A 24,566-nucleotide genomic window follows, 5' to 3' on the forward strand; every position below is an offset into this window, starting at 1 on the left:
GACTGGGCAGGAGGTGTGGCATGCACAGGATCCCTGACCAAAGGACCTCCCACCTGCTCTCAGACATAATATCTCTATCACTGTGGCAACCAGACCCCTGGGGTGTCACATTTACACTGTGGAGAAGGGGCGTGCTCTTTGTGAATCAGAGTACAGCTCATTACCGGAGCTGTGCTGTCCAGCCAGCGAGGACACAAACAAAGCTAACACTGATTGGCTGCTCTGTGGCCAATCAGTGTTAGCCTTATCAATAGCTGCACCGCTCTCTGTACTTCTTCAATGCAGGGAAGAGCAGTGACATAAGAAGCTATCAGGTCACAGCAGCGCTGACTTACAACTAGTGCACCACAGTCTGCAGCAGGCAGCGTGTCCTCTTTGTTATCAGTGATGCATCATGCGCACACTGCTCTCCCAGGTTGGTTAACGTCCTGCTCACAGCAGCTCCTCCCAGAGTAACCAGGGAGAGCACAACATGCATCGCTGATCAAACTGAAGACCCGCTGCCTGCTGCAGACTGCGGATCACTAGTTGTAAGTCAGTGCTGTTGCGCCCTGATAATTTTTTATGTCACCGCGGTCAGTAAGCGCATCGCTGGCACATGTGATGTATGTTCAGATGTCAGTGCCTGGGCCCACCGGAGTATTATATTATGTGTATTATTATATAGTATTTATCTAATTATATAGTTATATAATTTAAATATATAATAATAACATAATATAATAACATGTGTGTAGTATTTATTTATATAATAATTTATAATGCTATGTATAGTATTATATTATGTATAATATCATATAGTATTAGTGATGAGTGAGGGTGCTCGCAACTGCTCGTTCCTCGCCCAAGCATCTCACTGCTCAAGAAGCTTGGTGCTCGGCGAGTACTTCCTGGATGTTTGGGCGGGAGCTCGACTCCCCGACCCGCATGTTTGACACTCTTTAAATAGAGAATAAACATGCAGGGATTGCCTGCCAGTCACTGTAATGCCACAGACATGTTGGTTGTAGCATTACAGTGATTGGCTGGCCGCATAGCGTCATCAGGTCTAAATCGGATCTGGTGACCCTATGCTCGTCACAGTCTACCCTTCAGACAGGTAGAGTAGGGAGAGGTGCTGCTGAGTGAGGGAGAGAACTGGTGGTTGATTTAGTCAGGCATTCCACAGCAATATTCATCTAAACTAACAATCCTTCTAAGGACTAATTCAGATGCATATATTTATTACTGATAATAGCAGGAGTTAGGCAGGCAGAGTTTTTGGAGAGTGTATAGAGCAGAATAGGGTCCATTGCACGTTCTGTCTGCTGCTGTTACAGATATCCATAGCCCTAGATATCAGGCTATTTTTTTTGCTCTTAATCCTGATTATTTGCTCAAAAATCAATACAGTATTCCATTTTACTGCTCCATTTGCTTGTTAGCAGAATACAGCCAGATTTTTTTATTTTATTCGCATTGGTGTATTGTGGAAGCAGAAAAACTTGTCCATCATCAGACGTGATCCGATATTAGTGCTGTAATAATACAGACATTTTTTGGAGTGTGCCAAATATTACACTCCAGTTATAGTCTACCAGTTGTGTGTTGTTCAACCTATTCAAACTTGGTCGCTGATCAATATCATATTATTAGGCCACTGCCTAAAACCGTGGTCTCCTTGTGGTTACGGTAGCGTCATAAATGCATTTAAGATAAAAAAAATAGTTTTTCGGTAGTGTCATTTTTATAAAAACTATAAGACAATAAACTTGGCACTCAAGATGACTCAATATATTTTGAAAATGTAATAGTAGAAATAGTAGTACAAAATAAACCTGTCGGTCATGTAAGACCCACCGCCATCACCCTTGTTATAAGGTACCACTCAGTGGTTTATATAGAAGCTGGACACTGCACCTGTCATTCATGTCCACTACTGAAATTTCTGCACACTGAGGAAGGTCTTACATGACCTGAGTGCCAAGTTTTTCATCTTATTGCTCTGGGGTTGGACCCTACTTGTGCACCGATCTGCCACAGGAGTGCGGTAACCTGCCATATTTTTATAAAAATTGTCTGAGATGGAAAATTACTTTGTGTAAACTGTATTCTTTATTTTTCATAAATAATATTAAAAAGTTCTTAAAAGCAATTCAGTTTTTTCATCCTTATATCCAGGGTTTCATCAGATTAAACACAGTCTTAGCTTTCTCTTGACTCCCGGAAAGCACTGGAACGGCAGCGAGAGATCGGCTGGGGATTGAATAGGTGAGTAATGGTTATTTTATGAATGTTCATTTATCAGTACATGGAATAAGCCTAATGTAAAATATTTAAATTGAGCTAAAGAAACCATGTTATAATGGTAAATTACAGAAGCTGCAGAATCAATATAAACTATAAAAGTATACTGGGCTATATTTTGTCTCTTCCATCTGGCAAAAAAATGACCCTTATACCATAACAGATGGTGTTAAATGCAGTGATTACAAAAATCCTAAAGCTAAAATAGTTTAATTACTAAGTCAATACCACCTCCAACCTTTGCTGAGGCTTTAGAGGAAAAACAACAGACGGTATAAGGCACACGGCAGGACAATGTTTAACTAGAACTTTGCATTAGCGGCTTTCCTGCAGACATTCAATGTTAAAGATCACCCGGTCTGGAGTAGATCTTGCTAACCAGCTTACCCTTCACTGTATCTGCAACGTGCACAGCATCTTTTATTCTTTATTTCTTCTTCATTTATATCAGCTACGCCCATTTCCTATTGCTATAAAGAACAGTAACACACCTTTTTGTTTTTTTTAATGCGCTGGTGCATGGATATAACAATCACTATAGCAGTCAACTTGCTGCTAAAGGTGGTTAAGTGTACCTATTGACTTCTAGCAACCTTGTAGTTAACAATAACTACTTTCTAAGAAAGCTTATAACAATAATGATCTAAAGGCAAGCTGATATATAGTGGCATTGTAGTATATAATTAATTATATGTCATAAGACCCGCAATATAAATGATAGGGGTCCAGGGTAGTTTCCTTGTGATTCTAACAATACCTGGAAACATGGTCCTAATATAAAACTACTAATTGGTTTTGCCGCCACAGGCGAAGACCATCTTTAATATGCCTTTCATGTAATACAATTATATTATTGTATCAACATTATCTAACTTCTGTGAAATATCCCAATTTCCGTTGCATAGACTGTACACACTAAATACACTCTTAATCTTATTTTGGCCAATTCTTCTTATTTATTTATATAGCGCCATTGATTCCATGGTGCTGGAGGTCAATGTAATAAGGACGTCAAATCAACAAAACTAAATCTAATGTAAATGACCCTGTTACTGAACTGTGTAGCACAGTCTATAATAAGGTGCCCATTTACCTGCTATCCAGTATAGTGAATATTTGTGTGCTTCACACTTTATACAGATAATTATTATTGCTTCTGCATGAATCTGTTACAATGTGGTTTACTTTAACATGTGCCATATTAAAGAGACATTCTCTCCTGTAAGCATTGTCTTTTGTATATGTAGAATAGGGTGACCATAAAAGCAATATATGTTAGCATCTATAGCGCCAATGGCATAGTATTCGGACTATATGTGCCACCAAGCAAGATCCATGCAAACAGCTAGGCTTGTTTTGCTGCAATGTATCAGATGCAACAACTAAAGACTTGACATTGAGTAGCTGAACCTATACAGCTGCATTGGATCAGTGTACCCACACCAGATTTGTGCAGTCTTTCAGAGTTGCATCTGTATCATATACCGAATAGAAATACTGTAGTATACAATGTGTTTCCTGATGCAGTGTGCTTCTTTCTAAGCAACATAATCATCAAGTCATTTGGAGGGTGCTGAATATGATGTAAAGAATGGTCAATTACCTGCAAGTTATGTGTCTGTGTCACAATAGATAAACAATGATGACATCTAAATAATCTACTGTTCACACTCTACAATACCGTGGGATATGAAATGATGCCAGGCAACCATGAAGATACCTTGCATTCTGCATTAGGGAAGCAGACTCACATTGAGTAGCCTGGATTTCTGTAGACATGACTTTACTAACCATGACATTTAAATGGTTAAATAGTGGTATAATTTAACTTTATCGCACCAGATACAGGAGCTATATTCTTCATAGAGCTACATGTTATCAGAATATTCACTGTAAACATGAATTTATAGATTGTAAGCTTTTGATCAGGGCTTAAACATTAAACAAACAACAAACCTGATGTTTCTCGCCAAGTAGGGATAATTTATGGATCACCGTTTGACAAAATGCTGTACCTTCTTCTCTAAACACCTGTTTATAAAAACCAGCAAGACAGGATAATTTTTCATCCATTTTTCATTTTAAAAAGCCTATAAATTCTGTCAGTGAAATGTGTTATTAAACAGGCTGTTGGTTATTACCAGTTACTATCTGGCGTTTACTGATAGCTAGATGTGAACCAATGAAGTTTCCCAAAATATTCGATTTGCAGCAAATAAATTCACCACAAATTACATACCTAAAAAAACTTTAATTGCCTGGAAAATATCTATATAACACAATGAATTTCCCTTGGAGTCTATTGAACCCACCAATCACAAGCCATCCAAAAATTTTCCCTTTTATGATTTTAAGATGAAAAAGTATGTGTTCTGTTTTGATTGTTATTGCTTTTCAACAAAGATTAAAAAATTATCCTTTTTTATGGTTTTCTCATCCCACGGTTAGGAAATGACAAAAGCTTTTTATCAAGTCATACAAAAATAATCCACTTTTTTAGGAAGACAAAACAGGGCCACACCTCCGGTAAACCTCGCTGGACCGTTACCTGGTACAGCCGTCCTTGGTCCCAGACCACCCGCTCGAGGTTTGAGTCCGAGGGAGGCTGTGCCACCTGCTCCTTAAGAGCTTTCAGGCTGTCAGTCTCTAACGCCGCCTAAAACCCCTGACTGGACATGGCCAGTTTCCTGGGACCTGTCTCCTGGCCTTCGTCTGACCCGGCAGCCACTTGGTCAGAAGGGGAGAAGCCGTCGGACTCCCGAGGGATCATTGGGGCCCGAGTGCCACCATTGCGCATGACAGCGGACACGGCCGCTATGACCACGGGTAGCTCTCGCTTCTCCTCCACTTCTGACCAAGCCTCCGGTCTAAACGGACTACTATGGCCCTCTGACATCCCGGTTGTGAGGTAACCCTGCCATGCGGCCTTACCTGGGAGCCCTAGCTCTCCTGGGACTACCCTGCCCTCCATGGTGTGCTCTTCCTCCGCAGCTGTTTGCCCCCTGTCTGTCCACTCTGTGACAACCTCACAGGACAAACTGTTCCAGCCTGCCGGCTGGCCATGCTCTGAGGCCTTATCACAGCCGACTTGATTAATCTCTTCCCCCCTGAGGGGAGAGGGACACAGTACATCACCCACCCCCACTTCCCCATCAGTAGGCATGTTCATAACATTAGCAGCAATAAGGGTGGACATGACATTGTCTGGAGAGTTAGGCCTTGCGGGTTCAGTGGACACATAGTGGGATACTAGCAGCCCCAAGTCTCTCCCAAGTAAAACACTCGCGGGAATGTTCAAAGTTATCCCCACCTTCCAAGGGTCATCTCAGCGCCGATGTCTCTCAGTCCCATGTCCCTTACGTGGCCTATGGTGACAGTCTGAAGGTTGTTAAGGGACCTCCCACCACCTTCACTCACACACAACACAGTGGACAGTTTCTGGGACGGGGAAGGGCCTTTCTGGCGATGGGGACACATGGCTTTGAAGTGGCCTGGCTGTCTGAAAAGGTAGCATAGTCGGGCTTCCCCTAACGGTGTGGAGAGGAAAGCATGGGCAGGTGGCTCCTTGGGCCTGGGGGCAAGGACAGCAGGCACCACGTTCATCTTAATCTCTCTCCAGCCGACAAGTTTCTTGGCCTTTGGAGTCCTGTTTTTGGAGTACTCGTCGGTAAGTGTCGCTGTTGCAGAGGCCGCCTTTGGCTTCCAGTCATGGAGGTGCTGTTGGAGGTCCTCTGGGCAGTTCCACAGTCACGATGAACTCCTTCAGCTGCTGGATGGTGGTGAGCTCCAGTCCTGTGGTCCATTGATCAATGTGGTGGTGAGCTCCAGTCCTTTGGTCCATTGATAAATGGCCCTCAGTGGGGCCCACATGTGGTCGACCCAGCTGTCTGCCGGACCCCACTGCAGACTGCGGAGCTTCTTCCAGTACGTCTCAGGGGTCAAGTTGTACTGCCGGACCAGAGCCTGCTTGATGTCCTCGAATCTCAGGGTGGTCTCACTGGGCAGGTCCTCAAAGATTTCCAGGGCCTTACCCCTAAGGCGAGGGGTTAAGAAGCGGACCCACTGGTCCTCAGGCAGATGGTACAGATGGCAGTTTTTTTCAAATGCCAGCAAGAACGTGTCCGAGTCCCCTCCTTTGTCCAGCAGGGGAAAGTCCTCTGCCTGTAGCTTCGGGATTCGGATTTCAGAGGACGCGCGACTGGCTGGGGCCTGCAGCTGGAGCTGAAGCAGTTTCTCCTGGTGTTCATGTTCCCACTGACGGTCTGCTGTGGTGGCTGCTAGAGATGAGCGTTGTTCTACTCGAACTGTTCGCCAATCTCAAATTCGAGCTGTTTTGGGCGGTGTTCGAGCCGGTCGGCGAACACGAACAATTTGAGAAAAATTCGGCTGTTCGAGGTTATGTTCGATAACTGTTCGTGCACCAAAATCATAACTGGATTTTTTCTCAGTAATGATGAAAATTAATGTTAATACGCAGTTTGAGTGTACAGCGGGGCGGGGGGAGGGGCAGGGGATGGATCTCTGCAGGAACAATGAAGATCTCCATTTTTTTTTCTCTTTCCCGCATTTGCAGTGGGGAGGTGCAATCTGTCAGCCTATCAGCAGCGCACACACGGAGCGAAGTGCTTTTTTTCACACAAGCAAGGGCATGTGTGATTGGCAGTGTATGTCACATGTCCTTGCCCTATAAGACCAAGCCATTTTCCCCGTCGCCACCATTTTCTCACTGCTGCAGCTGCGTGTTAGACGGCACCGCTGTTGCTGTGTGCGCTATACCTTGTTAATTTCAAGCCAATTTTCGCACAAATATACAGATAGCTTGGGAGTAGGGAATAGTTGTGATTGCAGTCCTTTTAAGGACTAGGTTACAGCATTTCCTACGACTTTTATCAAGCAGGTCTGTGCTCTTAAATAGATAGATTGTGGGAGTAAAGACTAATTGTAATTGGAGTCCTTTTCAGGACTAGGTTACATCAGTTCCTATCAGTTTTTGCCAGGCAGGTCTGTGCCAGTGCTGTGCAAGTTTTTTTCACAGCATTTGGCTGAATCTAGCAAAGCTAATCCTTTTTGGCCTATTGCAGAGTGTGTTAGTCAGTGGAGTAGCCTATCTGTGTTGCAAGATATACCACCTGTGTATAGAATACCAATTTTTTTACTGCACCTAGTGAAGTAAAATCTTTTGGGCATAGCATCATTCTATTAGTCCATCTATACTGACCTCCATCAGGTTGCAAACTGAATATAATTTTTTTCTGCATCTAGCTCTGAAAAAATATTTGGGCTTCTAGCAGTGTGTGGGACTTGGTCTATTAGTCCATCTATACTGACCTCCATCAGGTTGCAAATTAAAAATAATTTTTTTCTTCATTTAGCTCTGAAAAAATATTTGGGCTTCTAGCAGTCTGTGGGACTTGTTCTATTAGTCCTTCTATACTGACCTCCAGCAGGTTGCAAATTGAATATAATTTTTTTCTGCATCTAGCTCTGAAAAAATATTTGGGCTTCTAGCGGTGTGTGGGACTTGGTCTATTAGTCCATCTATACTGACCTCCATCAGGTTGCAAATTAAAAATAATTTTTTTCTGCATCTAGCTCTGAAAAAATATTTGGGCTTCTAGCAGTGTGTGGGACTTGGTCTATTAGTCCATCTATACTGACCTCCATCAGGTTGCAAATTAAAAATAATTTTTTTCTGCATCTAGCTCTGAAAAAATATTTGGGCTTCTAGCAGTGTGTGGGACTTGGTCTATTAGTCCATCTATACTGACCTCCATCAGGTTGCAAATTAAAAATAATTTTTTTCTTCATTTAGCTCTGAAAAAATATTTGGGCTTCTAGCAGTGTGTGGGACTTGTTCTATTAGTCCTTCTATACTGACCTCCAGCAGGTTGCAAATTGAATATAATTTTTTTCTGCATCTAGCTCTGAAAAAATATTTGGGCTTCTAGCGGTGTGTGGGACTTGGTCTATTAGTCCATCTATACTGACCTCCATCAGGTTGCAAATTAAAAATAATTTTTTTCTGCATCTAGCTCTGAAAAAATATTTGGGCTTCTAGCAGTGTGTGGGACTTGGTCTATTAGTCCATCTATACTGACCTCCATCAGGTTGCAAATTGAATAAAAAAATTTTCTGCATCTAGCTCTGAAAAAATATTTGGGCTTCTAGCGGTGTGTGGGACTTGGTCTATTAGTCCATCTATACTGACCTCCATCAGGTTGCAAATTAAAAATAATTTTTTTCTGCATCTAACCCAGCCAATAGTTTTGGCCTAATACCACAGTTTGGCCACTCAGCTCTGCTCGGTTACCATCCATTGTTTTTTTGTGCAAACAACTCCAGAGTTGTGAATTAGTTAACCACCAAAATGAGTGGAAAAAGGCCTGCTGCTGGTGGAAAGGGGAATAGGCGTGTTGGGAAGGGGAAAAAAGGTTGTGTCTGTGGGGTAGGTGCAGAAGAAAGACCATCTTCCAGCCAAACTAAAATGTCTACTTCTTTTAGCGGACAATGTGATAAGATCCCTTTCTTACGGCCACGCCAATCGCTACAAATTCCAGATGAGGCACAAAAACAGCAGGTGCTTCAACGGATATCAAGTGCTCCTTTAAGTGGGCTCTCCTCCACATCAACTTCAACATCACAAATACTCCAGTCCTCAAAGGTGTCACCCAAATCGCACTTGCTTCCTCACAGCTCCCAAATCTCCAGCTGCCCGTCTGAGTATGAGGTAGAACAGATGGTTGAGTCTGCAGAGCTGTTTACTCATACTATAGCCTGGGAATCAGAGGTCGACTCCAGCGCTTCTGTGAATCCAGACGAGGAAATGATCTGCACTGAAGCCCAGAATCTTTATGAGTCGGATCCAGGACCAGACGCAGAAGGTTCTGACCATAATGTAGACCCTCATTCCCAAACTGTAACTCCTGTTGGTGGAGACAATGAGGAAGACGATGATAAGACTCAAATACCTGATTGGAGCGACAACTTTAGTTTTTGTCAGGGCAGGAACAGGTTGGCTCTGAGGACGACGGGTGTGATAACGCACAGGGTGATGATGATGAGGTCGGAGATCCCACTTACTGTCAACCCACAGTCAGCCAAGAGATGAGGTCAGCAGAGGAGGTGGAGGAAGATGCTAGTGACGACGAGGTCAGGTTGCGCCTTCCTGGACAGAGACGTAGTACTGGAAGCACGTCAACAACTGCATCCTCAAACACAACTCTGCCTCTCACCACAAGTCGTGGTGGCTCTTCAGGTCACATGGGTGCTAAGCCTTGCATAGCCTGGGCATTTTTTCAGATCGATAAAGATGACCCAACTCGTGTTATCTGTAACATTTGTCAGCAAAAGCTAAGTAGAGGCCAAAAAATACATAGTTTGAGTACTTCATGCATGAACCGGCACATGGACATGAAGCATAAGTTGCAGTGGGAAGCTCAGTGTGCTACAATGCGGCCTAGCCGGCCGGGCCAACCACCGTCTGCCGTATCTTGTGCATCCGCGGCCTCTTCATCCTCTGTGACTGGGGGGACAGCAGTCACACCTGTTTTGGGGCGCAGACCTGCCACCTCTTTACCCGCAACAGCCAGCGTGATTGGCAGGTCATCATTTTCTTTGGAGGTGGTAACACCAGCTGGTCTTGAGCGCTGTCCGACATCGATAGCACCACCTTTGGATCAAGGCAACCTAACATGTCCGCCTTCATCTTCCTCACAGACCGGCAGTTTGCCGGGGACACCCTTATCAACCCCGTCTAAGCACAATAGCCAGCCCTCGGTCCCTCAGATGTGGACAAGTAAAAGACCATTTCCTCCTAGCCATGAGAAAGCTAAGAGGTTGCATTTCACCACAGACACTTGGACGAGTAGGCATGGACAGGGGCGTTACATGTCGCTGACTGGGCACTGGGTAACTATGGTGACAGCAGGACAAGGGGCTGCTGTCCAAGTCTTGCCGTCCCCACGAGTTGTGCGTCAATCCTCTTTATGTCAAAGTTCCTCCACTGCTTCTGCCTCCTCAACCTCCTCTCGGTCTTCCACCTGCACCCAAAGCCTGTCTGGTCATGCCACAAGCTTTCTAACTGCGCAGAAGGGATCCTGCACACCTCCTTACTATGCTGGCAGTAGGGCTCAACGTCATCAGGCGGTTTTTACATTGAAATGTCTGGGAAATGTGAGTCACACAGCTGAGGAGTTGTGGTCAGCTCTGGAGAACCAATTTCATGAATGGTTGTCTCCACTGGACCTGAAACCAGGGAAGGCCGTGTGCGACAATGCTGCAAACCTGGGTGCGGCCCTTCGCCGGGGCAATGTCACACACGTGCCTTGTATGGCTCACGTGTTGAACCTGGTTGTCCAGCAATTTTTAGCCCACTATCCCAGACTAGATGGCCTTCTGCAGAGGGCACGGTCGCTGTGTGCTCACTTCCGCCGTTCGCATCCCGCAGCTCAGCCACTTACATCTCTACATAAGTCGTTGGGCCTGCCACTTCACCGGCTAAAATGCGATGTGCCTACCCGGTGGAATTCAACTCTGCACATGTTGCAGCGACTGTGGCAGCACCGACAAGCCCTGGTGCAATACGTTCTGACGTATAGCCTGGGCCAACGAGATTCAGAGGTGGGGCAAATCACGCTGGAGGAGTGGTCTCAGATCAGGGACCTATGCACCCTTCTGCACAGTTTTGAAATGGCGACGAAGATGTTTAGTGCTGACGATGCCATTATCAGCATGACTATTCCGGTGATTTACATGCTGGAGCACATGTTAAACAGAATTCGGAGTCAGGTGGTGGCACAAGAGGAGGTGGAGGAAGTAGAGGAGGAGGAGTTGTATGCGGAAGGGCTAACATCTGCAAGGTCCAGACGGTCGGCAGCACCAAGGCGGCAGGCATGTGAGGGTGGGGGAGATGATTTTACCAGGGCGCATGGTAGCAGCCAAACTAGTGAGGAAGGTGCAGGAGCCCAGGAAGAAGTGGAGGACGAACTGATGGAAGACTCATCAGATGAGGGAGACCTTGATCACATTTCTGTTGTGCGAGGTTGGGGGGAGAGGACAGAGGAAGGAAGCATGATTGTTACCTCGCCACCAACACAACAGGGACTTGGTGCTCCTGGATGCGCAACACACATGAGTGCCTTCTTGCTGCACTACCTGCAACATGACCCTCGAATTGTGAGAATTAGAAATAATCCTGACTACTGGGTTGCCACGCTGTTAGATCCCCGGTACAAAAGTAAATTTGCAGAAATTATTCCTGCCATAGAAAGGGATGCACGCATGCAGGAGTATCAGCAGAGACTGTTGCAGAATCTTACATGTGCTTTTCCACAAAATACCAGTGGTGCACGTAGTGAATCTCACAGTTCCAACTTGCCAACCGTGGGACCGTCAAGTGTTCAGCACTCAAACCGTAACAGAACCACAATATCTGCTGGTAACATCAATTTTGCGGAATCATTTCACCACTTTTTTAGCCCATCCTTTGCAAGGCCACAGGAGACAAGAAGTCTGACACATAGTCAACGCCTAGAGACGATGGTACAGGAGTATCTCCAAGTAAACATTGAAGCCACGACTGTGTCACTGGACCCTTGCTCTTTTTGGGCTTCCAATCTGGATAAATGGCCGGAGCTAGCCACTTACGCCTTGGAGATCTTGTCATGCCCCGCAGCCAGCGTTCTGTCTGAACGTGTGTTCAGCGCTGCTGGTGGTGTGCTGACAGATAAGCGCACGCGGCTCTCCACTGATAATGTAGACAGACTCACGTTCATAAAGATGAACAAATCATGGATCCGAAACGACTTTTCTACCCCTGTGTCATCCTGGGGAGAGTAAAAGCTTGATGATTGGTTAAAATCACCCTACCAACCGTTTTAAGCTTTCAAATTACTAATCATGTTTATCTGTATCTTGACTGGAAAATAATTTGGGCTTTGTAGCAGTGTGCAGCACTGATCCTATTAGGCCATCTATAATAAGCTTCACCAGATTTAAAATTAAAAATAATTTTTAGCTGCATCTAGCCCGGAAAATAATTTTGGGGCTCCGAGATGCGCAAGACACATAAGTGCCTTCTTGCTGCACTACCTGCAGCATGACCCTCATATTGTCAGAATTCGAAGTAATCATGACTACTGGGTTGCCACACTCTTAGATCCCCCAAACTTTTCGATCAACCTTTTCATTTTAATAAAGACCAAAAAAATGGTCATTTTTGAAATTATAAGCATTAGCAGGTTGTTAGAAACTGAAATCAAACAGTTTTCAACTCAAAACTTTATTCTAGGTGATGTTACATTTTCACATAGGACCCCTTGTTTGAAAGGAGCTTCTGAACTCTCTCGTCCATTGAATTTGTCAGGTTTTGGATGGTTTCTGCTTCAATTGTTTTGCATGAGGACAGAATACCCTCCCAGAGCTGTTGCTTAGATGTGAACTGCCTCCCGCCATCATAGACACTCCTTTTAATGATGCTCCAAAGGTTCTGAATGGGGTAGAGGTCAGGGGAGCATGGGGGTCACACCATAAGTTTGTCCCCTTTTATGCCCATATCAGCCAGAGATGCAGATGTTTTATGTGCAGCATGAGATGGTGCATTATCATGCAGAAAAATGATCTTGCTGTGAAATACACGGTTCTTCTTCTTGAACCATGGCAGGAAGTGCTGTTTGAGAAAATCCACATACATTATGGAGTTCATCTTTAGCGCCTTCAGGGATCCTAAAGGGGCCGACAATCTCTCTCCCCATGATTCCAGCCCAAAACATTACTCCACCTCCTCCTTGTTGGCGCTGTAGCCGTGTTTGCGTGGGGTGTCCATCAACCAGCCATCCTCCACTCCATTCATCTGGACCATCGAGCGCTGCACGGCACTCATCCGTGAACAAAACAGTTTTGAAATCAGTCTTCATGTAATGTTTGGCCCACTGGAGCCGTTTCTGCTTGTGTGAAGTGGATAGAGGAGGTCGACAGGATGGCGTATGCACAGCTGCAAACCTCTGAAGGACCCTGCATCTTGTTGTTCGGGGGACGTTGGAGGCACAAGCAGCTTCAAAAACTTGTCTGCTGCTATGACAAGGCTTTTTTGCCGCTGCTCTTTCAACCTGACGTAATTGCCTGTAGGAAAGAGTCCTCAATTTGCCCTTATCAGCACGCACACGTGTGTACTGTGAATCAGCTACATACTTCTTGATTGCCAAGACACTTCATCCTGATCATCGCACAATGTTGATTGTAGTCATGCCTTGACCTAAACACTCCACAATTTGTTGCTTCTCAGCAGCCGACACATCCTTTTTCTTTCCCATTTTGGCAGAAAATGTAGGCTGCTTAATAATGTGAGAGAGCCTTCTTAAGTAGTCTTGCCTTTCATTGGACACACCTGCCAAACTAATTAGCACAGGTGTCTGCAATTGCTTACAGTGATATAAAGAGCCCTGACACACATCACCATCAATGAGTTTAACTGACAAACAAACAAATTCTTCCCTTATCACTCCTAAACACTTTTTGCATAATAATTTGGAACGCGGTGTACATGTGCTTTTCCACAAAACACCAGTGGTTCGCGTAGTGAATCTTACAGTTCTAACTTGCCAACCGTGGTCTGTATGGAATTGTTCAATAAAGGGCCCAAAATTAAGATAACATAGATGGGAGAGGTCTCTATGAATAGGAATTCCTAAGTATTTGATACCCTGTGAGGGCCAGGCAAAGGGAAAGTTGGACTGGATGGAATCCTATATGGATTTAGGGAGGGAGACATCGAGGGCCTCAGACTTCGCTGCATTGATTTTAAAATTTTACCATGTAACAAAGTGATCTATTTCAGCCATAACAGCAGGGATGGATATATGTGATTGAGTGATATATACTAGGACATCATCAGCAAATAGAGAGCACTTGTACTCGGTGCCTCCCACCTCAATCCACCTAATATTGGGGTTATGGCGAATTGATGAGAGCAGGTGCTCCGTCACTAGGATGTATAAGAGAGGGGACAGAGGACATCCCTGCCTTGTCCCATTGGTGATTGTGAAAGGTGATGAAAATGTTCTGACGCACCCCCTGGGCCTTGGGACACCCGGAGCCGGACCCTTTTTGGTGGATGCTGGTGGTTGTAGTCTTCGTGGCGGCGATCCGGTTCCGTGGCTCAGGGCTGTCAAACCAGTGGCGGAACTATTTATGTGGTTTTGATGTTTAAATGTCCGACTACGCCACCCGTGGATGGCGGTCAGAGTGAACCGCCGCTACAGGGCAGACCGCTAAGGCTGGTGTTGTGGGTGCAGCAGAGCGTAGCATAACTCCCCACGGGAGGAGTATAGCCTCAGGGCAGTGTATGCGGAGGATGGGGGTGATGGTGCAGGGCAGCAGCAGTAACGACACGGAGTCAGTGATGCAGTTCAGGGCCTTTACTCACAGTTCTTATTATCCAGACCACGTCTGCAGGTAACGGCTGCCCACGTCGTACTGTGCTCACCAGGTGAGGGGCTCAGACAACTCCCAGATAACTTTGGAGTGCTTCACAGGACCCCCTTTGTGTGTCCTTTCTCTGGCCTTTCTTACCAACACTTCTGTCCGGCTGCCTCGGGCCTCCTCTTGGTAAACTTGGCGCCAGTTTCCCTGACCCTATGTGGTGCCTTCCTAGCGGGTGGAGCAAGGGGCTGCGCCACATAAAATGTCAGAGCCTCCGGTTTCTAGCTGAGGGTCGTTTCCTGCCTCCACTAGTTCGGGGACCGGTCTCCCCCTTTGGCCTGACCCCTCCACGCAGGTGGACTCGGGCGTGCGGTGGCGACTCGCCCGTCCGCACCCCTGGGATCCCTTCATTCCTCGTTCCTGGAGCCTTCTCCTCTCCTCTTCCTTCCTTCTCCCTCTTGCAGGCCTGGGCCTCTGTTACTAGGCCCGCCTCCGGAGCAGAGCTCATGCAGAGCCCCTGCTCCCTGCCACTTCTGCTCAGACTTCTCTGCACTGAACTAAGATGGTGTCCACCTTTTATACTCCCTTCTCAATGCACCCAGGAACTGCTTCCTCCCTGCTCCTGCACTGCAGGGTTCCCCTTTCTCAGTGTTCCCTCCCCCCACTCCAGCCAGGGACAGGGACTGTCGTGCCCATCTCAGGGGCATATTGGTCGCCCTGCCCCACGGCAATGTGGTGTAATGCATGCAGGTGTCGGGTCCTGATCCACACTCCATCCTTATCTGAGAGTGAGATATCACACCTCTGGGTGAGGTGCAATACGTCTGTAGCAACCGAGCCCTCGGTGCTACAGTTCCATTTATCTTCAGCCTAGGTGACGTATTGTGATACAGGGCCGTGATTTTGGCTATAAAAGGGTCCCCTAGACCCCTACCCCAAGCTTTTTAAGAGAATCATATATGGCGTGCCAGGAGACTCTATGGAATGCTTTCTCAGCATCCAACGAGAGTATCTACTTACAAATTTTTAACTGCATCTAGCCCAGGAAATACTTTGTGCCTAGTAGCAGTGTCTGCTAGTCAGCGGATTATCCCGGCTGTTAAGCAAGCTACACCACCTGTAGTTTGGACACTTAATTTTTTCAAAGGAAATGCTTCGGGACCACGGGATACTCAGTGAAGAGCATCAGGAGGCACCCCAAGGCATAGGGGCTGGGACTGGCACTAGGATGCCTTGCGGTGGACAGCCGAGCTCGATCCTTATAAAAGCTTTTTAACTGCAGCAGCTTTAGTGGACGCTACTGGAGCTGGAATTACGCGGCTGCTGGCATGAGACTTGCCCTCCAATAGATCCTTGTAAATGGATTTAAAGTGTATTCATTCAAATTAGAGGGACAATTTAAATTAAAAAGCTTAGAGCTGCCTCCACCACAGGGGGGCTCTCTCGACCCACCAGCGGACAGGCACCAGTATTGGGAGAGGGGGGCTGGCCGTCAGGGTTCACCGCGGCTCTGGCACAAACCCGGCGACACGGAGGTGGCACGGGCAGGAGCGGACTGGCCGTCTCGGCTTCTCACTTTTTGGATTTTAGAAGGGCATGACATGCCTATATCTGTGTCTCCCCCTCCTTTTACTCCTCCACCTCTTTTCTTTTCGCATGACTATATGTACTTGTCACTTTTCCATGTGTTAGTTGTGTCTTCTGAGCAGTTTGTCAGCTTTTGGACACCTTTGAAGGTGTTTTCTATGTGTTTCTATGTGTTTTTGTTTGCCTGCCATTGGTTTTAATGGTGTTCGAAGGTGTTCGACGAACAGTTCGACGAACAGTTCGGCGAACACACGGGTGTTCGACGAACCGAACCGAACTCGAACACTACGGGGGTGGCTCAACACTAGTGGCTGCCTCATGACGTTCCACTGCAACTGTGAGGACCTCATAGGTGGCCTTGTCCCCAGCCATGAGTCAGGCAAAGGTAGCTTGCATAAGGTCATCCAAGTCTGCATGCCTGGGTGGAAGGTCAGATGGTGGGTGGACCACTGTGACTCTCTCTCTGGGGGGCCTAGTTTGGACTCCCCTTCTCTTAGAGTGACCTCATATTCCACCTCTTCAACTCCACCCATAGCATCGGCCACCTCCTTGGTTCTGGCCCTGGTGCCACTGGCCATCTTTGCACTCTACGGTCACTGACACTGAACTGCAACCTGATGCACCCACACCGCTTACAGTATTTGCACTCTGACTGTCTAGTGCTGAGCTGGTCTTAAGACTCCAGCAGCAAAAGCTACTACTTGCAGTCTTTATTGTCTGTGAGTATGCGTTGCACACTCACACACCCTATTATCTAGATCCCACCACTTGCCACCAATGTGATGAAACGACAGCAGGGAGACCCCGCAGAATCTCGCTGTTGCCGCCACTTGAGATGGATAAATTTGATGCATTCACCTAAGGTATGTTGTATAGCAAAAGTGATAATCACACATTATATAATGTATGTATAAAATACAAAATAAATAGTCTTGACATTTTACATAGAATTATTGCACATATTAAAATACATGATTTATAAAAGACAGCTAGTAGTTCTTAAGCCAACATACCAACTTTGTTTGAAACATGTAATACTGAAGCATATAATATTGAAATTTAGAAATTTATAGTTGTTCCAAAGAGGCTACTAATTGCCATATCAATAAATATTGTTTGTGAAAACCAAAATGAAAATAAGAATAACATTCAAGATTAAAATCAGTCCTAGAAATGTTTGCATACTTGTCAAATTGACGGTAAATGCTGCTGAAACATGCATACAATAATGACAAGTATACAATGTGCTAGATTTTTCTGTATAGATCAAGGAATCATAACATTACTATGAGCGAATGAATATTATACACTTATCAGAATAAAAATCAGGAAACAAATCAAGATGAAAATCAGGATGAAACTCAGAATAAAACTCAGGATGAAACTCAGAATAACACTCAGGATAATAATCAAGATGAAAATCAGAATAACATTCAGGATGAAATTCGGGATAAAAATCAGGATAACACTCAAGATGAAACTCAGGATAACACTCAGGATGAAAATCAGGATGAAACTCAGAATGAAAATCAAGATGAGAATCAGGATGAAAATCGGGATAAAAATCAGGATGAGAACAGTGCTAAAAATGTCTACACTTGTCCACATTAACCTTATCCATTGTTGAAATATACGTGTATGCATATAGTAATGACAAATTGACACTGTGCTGAATATTCGTATAAGGGCTCACTCTCATCTGAAAAAAAAATTGCTCCGATGTTGATACAGTAAAGTAGGACAAGTGTGATGCAAGAGTCATGTGAGTACAATGTGATTTTTCTTAACTAGCATCTGTATGACACCCGTATGACAAGCATATGCAATCCGTATGCAATGTGATTTTAAAATAAGCTTTTATATACTGTAATTCTCTGACATTTAAAGCTAGTTTTCAAACTAATAAAGCAATCTTATATACAGATACAGATAGCTAGATAGATAAAATAAATAGAATAGATAAGATATCTGTCAGTGAGATATATAATCAGTGCTTTGCATGTGTAGTTTTCTGTACTTGTATTTAGCTAATAAATAAATAAAAACGTGAAAAAAATGGCGTGGGGTCCCCCCTATTTTTAATAACTAGCTAAGGGAAAGCAGACAGTTGTGAGCTGGTCTTAGTAGCCTGGGAAGAAGCCAATAAACATGGAGCTTCCCTGCCTATTAATATCAGCTTTCAGTTGTCTGCTTAGCCTTTACTGGTTATTAAAAACGGGGAATCCCCTAAAAAAATGATGCAGGGCCACCTTTTTTTTTAATAACCAGCAAAGGCTAATCAGACTGCTGTGGGCTGATATTAATAGGCTAGGAAGGGCCATGAATTTTGGCCCCTTCCTAGCCTAATAAAACCAGCCCTCAGCTGCTCCAGAAATGGCGCATCCAATTTTGGCGCTTAGCCTCAGCTCTTCCTTCGGGGTTATGGTTTTGGCGTTGAAGTGTTACGAATCATGGTTCTGTGCTCCCACCTGGGAATGGAGCAGGTCCTGTGCTATGCTACTCCGGTCGCAAGCACCACTATTGTCCTGACCCTGGAGGTGGAGCTACTATGCATGCAGAGAAATGGTCCCAATCTTGTGGAGTGTCGCATTCTGTTGTTGTGGAATGTGTGAGGATGCAGGATGCTGTTGTGTCTGGTACTGAGCAGTGGTGTGATTATGTTCAGTCTTCTGCTGAAGCTAGCAGGGAGTGGCTGTCTGGGGATGATTGGGAGGTAATCAACAAGAGATCATTAGGCGGGCTATTTAACCCTGCTCCCTACTCAATCCTTTGCTGTTTATTGCAGTTTGCAGTTCCCTATGTGCTTGGTGGTGATCAAAATAGACAATGCAAGTATATGAGTCTGTGAAAAAATCGGACCGCACTCAGATACCTTCAAGTGTGGTCTGATTTTAACGGACAGTTAGATAGGAGAAGGTGGAGAAACTTTTTTTCTTCACATATGAGAAGAACTGATGAAAATCGGACCAGATAAAATTCAGATGACTCAGGCTGGATGAAATTCAGATGACTCTCTGATAAAACTCTAATGAGAATAACAGTAAACTCGGTCTGTTTTTCTCATATGTGAAAAAACCTGATGTGTGAATGAGCCCTTAGGTTAAGTTTCCATAATGAGTTTTTGGTGAGTTTGTGATGCAGCTTATTTTCTCTGCGCAAAACAAGGCAGCGTCTTACAGTTCCAGCAAAGTGGATGGACTTTATAAAAATTTTATGCCACTGTACTTTTATTTTAAGAAGTGTAAACTGACCTGGATTGTGTGTTTGAAATCCGCAACATGTCAATTTTGACGAGTTTTATGTGCAGATTTTCCCATAGAATCGCATATGATGTGGAAAATCAGCAAGTGAAAAACATATATGAATTTTCATATCTGCTGTGGAAACGCTAAAAAGGCATGTAATCCGCACATGACTGTATCAATAAAGTTTTGTCAAAGCCAAATACCAAGAAGTATCAACAACAAAGCAGCTTTATTTAAAACATGACACACCAAAAAGAGACAAAAACTAAAAAACGAGATAAAAATGCATGAAAAAGACGCACACAAAAACACAAGTAACCTAATTTACATAAAAAATCTGCTATTTCAAACACTGACCAAGTACTCATCATGGGGACATAGTCTCAATGGGGTGTTTCTGCAACATGTATGGATTTCTGCAAGGTCAAGTCAGATGAATGTGACCATTGCAGAAATACAGTACTTGCAATAAATTTATCGTAATTAATAAAAATAATAATGCTGACAATGCTAGCATTTGTGACATAATTACATTATGAGAAACGGAGGTGATGTTTACTTATTCAGGCTTTGATTGGGATCATGGCATGCCTTCTGTCCCTGAATTCTCATTAAATCCACTGACATTTATCATTCAGTCCAAGTGAATAGGGTATTTTATACTCCATTGATGTATAGTCAAATAAATAAACATGGTGTAATTACAATGTTGCAGATTTTAAATCTGCATCATGCTCATTATTGGTGCATGCTCTACTTGGAAAAGCTGCAGTTTAGTCTCATTGAGGCTACAGTCCCACAATGAGTTTTTGGTGAGTTTTTCACTCTGCGTATTTGAGAAAAAGTAACCTAGTTTACTTAATGGGTGTAGAAATTGTTACGCTCATGCCCGGACTGTTTGGCGTGAGAGTGGTTAGTGGTCCCACTGGGCCACGAACCGAGGAGTGCCTGGAGGGGCGTGACTAGGGACCTCGCCAGATCTGACCACGGATGCACGGTGGCTTAATCAACTCTGTGGTCCTAGGAGGGACGTGGGAGGTGGCCCAGCTGCTACTCCAGGTCAGACCCCGGTCACAGCTGCTGACCCACACCAGGGAATGCAGGAATGGGAAGGTTTGGCTGGTATGCAGACAGGCTGGTACTGGCAAGCACGGCTGGTATGCAGACAGGCGGGTAATGGCAGGCACGGCTGGTATGCAGACAGGTGGGTACTGGCAGGTAGGTAAACAGGCTGGATAGGGACCAGTACAGACTGGGATACAGGAACAGAGCCGCAGGTGCGGAGGGCAAGCGGAGAAGGGCAGAGCAGAACCGCAGGTGCGGTGGGCAATCGGAGCAGGGCAGAGCAGAGCAGAGTCGCAGGTGCAGAGGGCAAGTGAAGCAGGGCAGAGCAGGGCAGAGCTTCAGGTGCGGCGGGCAAGCGGAGCAGGGCAGAGCAGAGCAGAGCTGCAGGTGCGGAGGGCAAGCAGAGCAGGGCAGAGCAGAGCTGCAGGTGTGGAGGGCAAGTAGAGCAGGGCAGAGCAAAGCCGCAGGTGCGGACGGGAAGCGGAGCAGAGCAGTGCCACAGGAGCGGACAGACAGGACAGGGCTCTGTTCACACGGAACAGACAAGGACCGGGAAACACAGGAAGATAGCCAGAACACAGGAGGTAGATACAGAGGCAGGGAAACGAGACAAGCAGAACCATATACACACAAGGTACTTGCTATGAAGTAGCGAGTGGACATAAAACTCACCAACTGAAGTACAGAGACAACTAGTAGGGGTTGGGAGATGGGTGAGGCTGGGTATGCGTTAGGACTGCGCACACTGTAACTTTAAGAATCAGGAAGTTCCCGTGCCGCCGCCCTAAGCCAGCAGACAAGAGACATGCACACAGCAAGTAGAGGAGTATAGTGTACAGCCTGGACTGGTAGGTAAGTTGGCGGTCTTGTATGGTGGGAGATGGTAAGCCATGCCAGCACGCCGCCAGGGATGTTACAGAAATGATCAATAACTCAGCAAAAGCTCATCGTGGTAACGTAGCCCGTCTGTCAATTGGCCTAATCCGTGTGCAATTCTCTTGGCATACCCCAGCAGAAACACAAGTTTGAATTAATTTATCTTCTTCCGATCCCTTTTATGATATTTTTTAGAATTTAATTCTATTTTTTTCAATTTATTTCTATTAGACTGCTCAAAGAAAATGTCTAAATGCCATTCGACTATTTTACATGTATGCTTTACATATTTTATTAAGGATAGCGTGTCTCTGTATTTTTAATGAAAGTATAAAAATAAACATTTCATACATATGTTGATTTATCGACAAAAACACTTCAGTCTGTAAATAAATTGTACTTTATTCTTCTCACTTCATTTAATGATGTTGGCAACAGAGTTATTGGACTCGTCAACAGCCTTTAATGTTGTCAGATAGCTCTTTATTCCTAATATTAAACCACGAATATGTTTAAAATATAAACACGATCCATTTGTTAATGTATTTGGGCTCTTAAAATATCTGCGTTGGGAAGAATCATGAGTTGACATAAGTTAGCAACAGTGTCATTTAAAGCATGGGAAGATTGGCTGAAACAGATGTTGGTTTGTCTATGTGTGTGGTTAGAAAACATTGCCACCTGTCCAGCATAGTAGTTACTAGATGACATGTTCTAAGCTTTAATACATTGGTAATCTTTAGTAAATATTCTGAAAGCAAGTTGCCCAAATATTTTTCTTTCCTTTGTGACTTTACACATATATAAATTCAACATGTATGCAGACAGTTATCCAGAATTTACAATGGTACTTAACTCTTTCTCCCCAAGCCTGTTTTCACCTTTATGATCAGGCCAAATTTTGCAATTCTGACCAGTGTCACATTATGTAGAAATAACTCTAAAACGCTTCAACGGATCCCACTAATTCTGAGAATGTTTCCTCCTGACATTTTGCACTACATGATAGTGGTAAAAGTTGTACGATATGACTTGCGTTTATTTGTAAAAAAAAAAGAAATTTGGTGAAAATTTAGCAATTTTCAAACTTTTAATTTTTATGCCCTTAAACCAGAGTTATGTCACACAAAATAGTTAATAAATAACATTTCCCATATGTCTACTTTACATCGGCACAATTTTTGAAACATAAATGTTTTTTTAGGAAGTTAGAAGGGTTAAAAGTTGACCAGCAATTTCTAATTTTCCCAACAAAATTTACAAAACCCATTTTAGGGACCACATAAAATTTTAAATGAATTTGAGGGGCCTATATGACATAAAATATTCAAAAGCTGCATTCAAGAAGATTATTAACCTTTTTGGTGCTCCACAGTAGCTAAGGCTATGTGGAAGGAAAACAATAGCATTAATTTTTTTCACAAAAATTTTATTTTAGACACAATTTTTTTATTTATGCAAGGTTAGCAGAAAAAAGTGGACCCCAAAATTTGTTGTGCAATTTCTTCTGAGCACGCCCATGCCCCATATGTGGGGGAAAAATACTGTTCGGGCACATGGCAGGGCTTAGAAGGGAAGGAGCATCGTTTGACTTTTTGAACGTAAAATTGGCTGGAATTGAGAGCAGATGCCATGTCACATTTGGAGAGCCCCTGATGTGCCTAAACAGTGGAAATCCCCCACAAGTGACCCTATTTTGGAAACTAGACCCCTCAAGGAACATATCAAGATGTGTGTTGAACACCTTGAACCCCTAGGTGCTTCAGGAAATTTATAACGAGTCGTGAAAATAGAAAGTCAAGTTTTTTCCACAAAAATATTCTTTTAGCCCCAATTTTTTTATTTTCACAAGGGTAACAGGAGAAAATGGACCCCAAAAATTGTTGTGAAATTTCTCCCAAGTATGCCGATAACCCATATGTGGGGGAAAACTACTGTTTGGGCACCCGACAATGCTTGGAAGAGAAGGAGCGCCATTTGACTTTTTAAATGCAAAATTTGCTGGAATCATTAGCAGACGCCATGTCGCATTTGGAGAGCCCTTCATGTGCCTAAACAGTAGAAATTTCCCACAGTTGATGCAACTTTGGAAGCTAGACCCCTCAATGAATGTATCTAAATGAGTGGTGAGCACCTTGAATCCCTGGGCGATTCACAGAAGTTTATAATGTAGAGCCGTAAAAATAAAAAAAATCAAATTTTTTCGCAAAAATGTTCTTTTAGCCCTAAATTTTGCATTTTTACAAGGTTAACAGGAGAAAATGCGCAATATAATTTGTTGCACAATTTCTCCAGAGTATGCCAATACCCCATATGTAGGAAAAAATGACTGTTTGGGCACACGGCAGGGCTCGGAAGGAAAGGAGCATCATTTGACATTTTGAATGCAAGATTGGCTGGAATCTTTAGCGAATGCCATGTCTGGTTTGAAGAGCCGCTGATGTGCCTAAACAGTGGAAACCACCCACAAGTGATGTCAATTCTGAAACTGTACTCCACAAGGAATATACAGGTGCATCTCACTAAATTAGAATATCATCACAAAGTTAATTTATTTCAGTTCTTCAATACAAAAAGTGAAACTCATAGTATATAGAGTCATTACAAACAGAGTGATCTATTTCAAGTGTTTATTTCTGTTAATGTTGATGATTATGGCTTACATCCAATGAAAACACAAAAGTTATTATCTCAGTAAATTAGAATACTTTATAACACCAGCTTGAAAAATGTTTTTAAAATCCGAAATGTTGGCCTACTGAAATGTATGTTCAGTAAATGCACTCAGTACTTGGTTGGGGCTCCTTTTGCATCAATTACTGCATCAATGTGGTGTGGCATGGAGGCAATCAGCCTGTGGCACTGATGAGGTGTTATGGAAGCCAGGGTTGCTTTGATAGCAGCCTTCAGCTTGTCTGCATTGTTGGCTCTGGTGTCTCTCATCTTTCCTCTTGACAATACCCCATAGATTCTCTATGGCCAATCAAGCACAGTGATACTGTTGTTTATAAACCAGGTATTGGTACTTTTGGCAGTGTGGACAGGTGACAAGTCGTGCTGGAGAATTAAATTTCCAACTCCAAAAAGCCT

The sequence above is a fragment of the Phyllobates terribilis genome, unplaced genomic scaffold (assembly GCF_046119375.1).
Source record: "Phyllobates terribilis strain yellow unplaced genomic scaffold, ASM4611937v1 Scaffold_3__8_contigs__length_932513732, whole genome shotgun sequence".
In the NCBI taxonomy this organism is placed as follows: Eukaryota; Metazoa; Chordata; class Amphibia; order Anura; family Dendrobatidae; genus Phyllobates; species Phyllobates terribilis.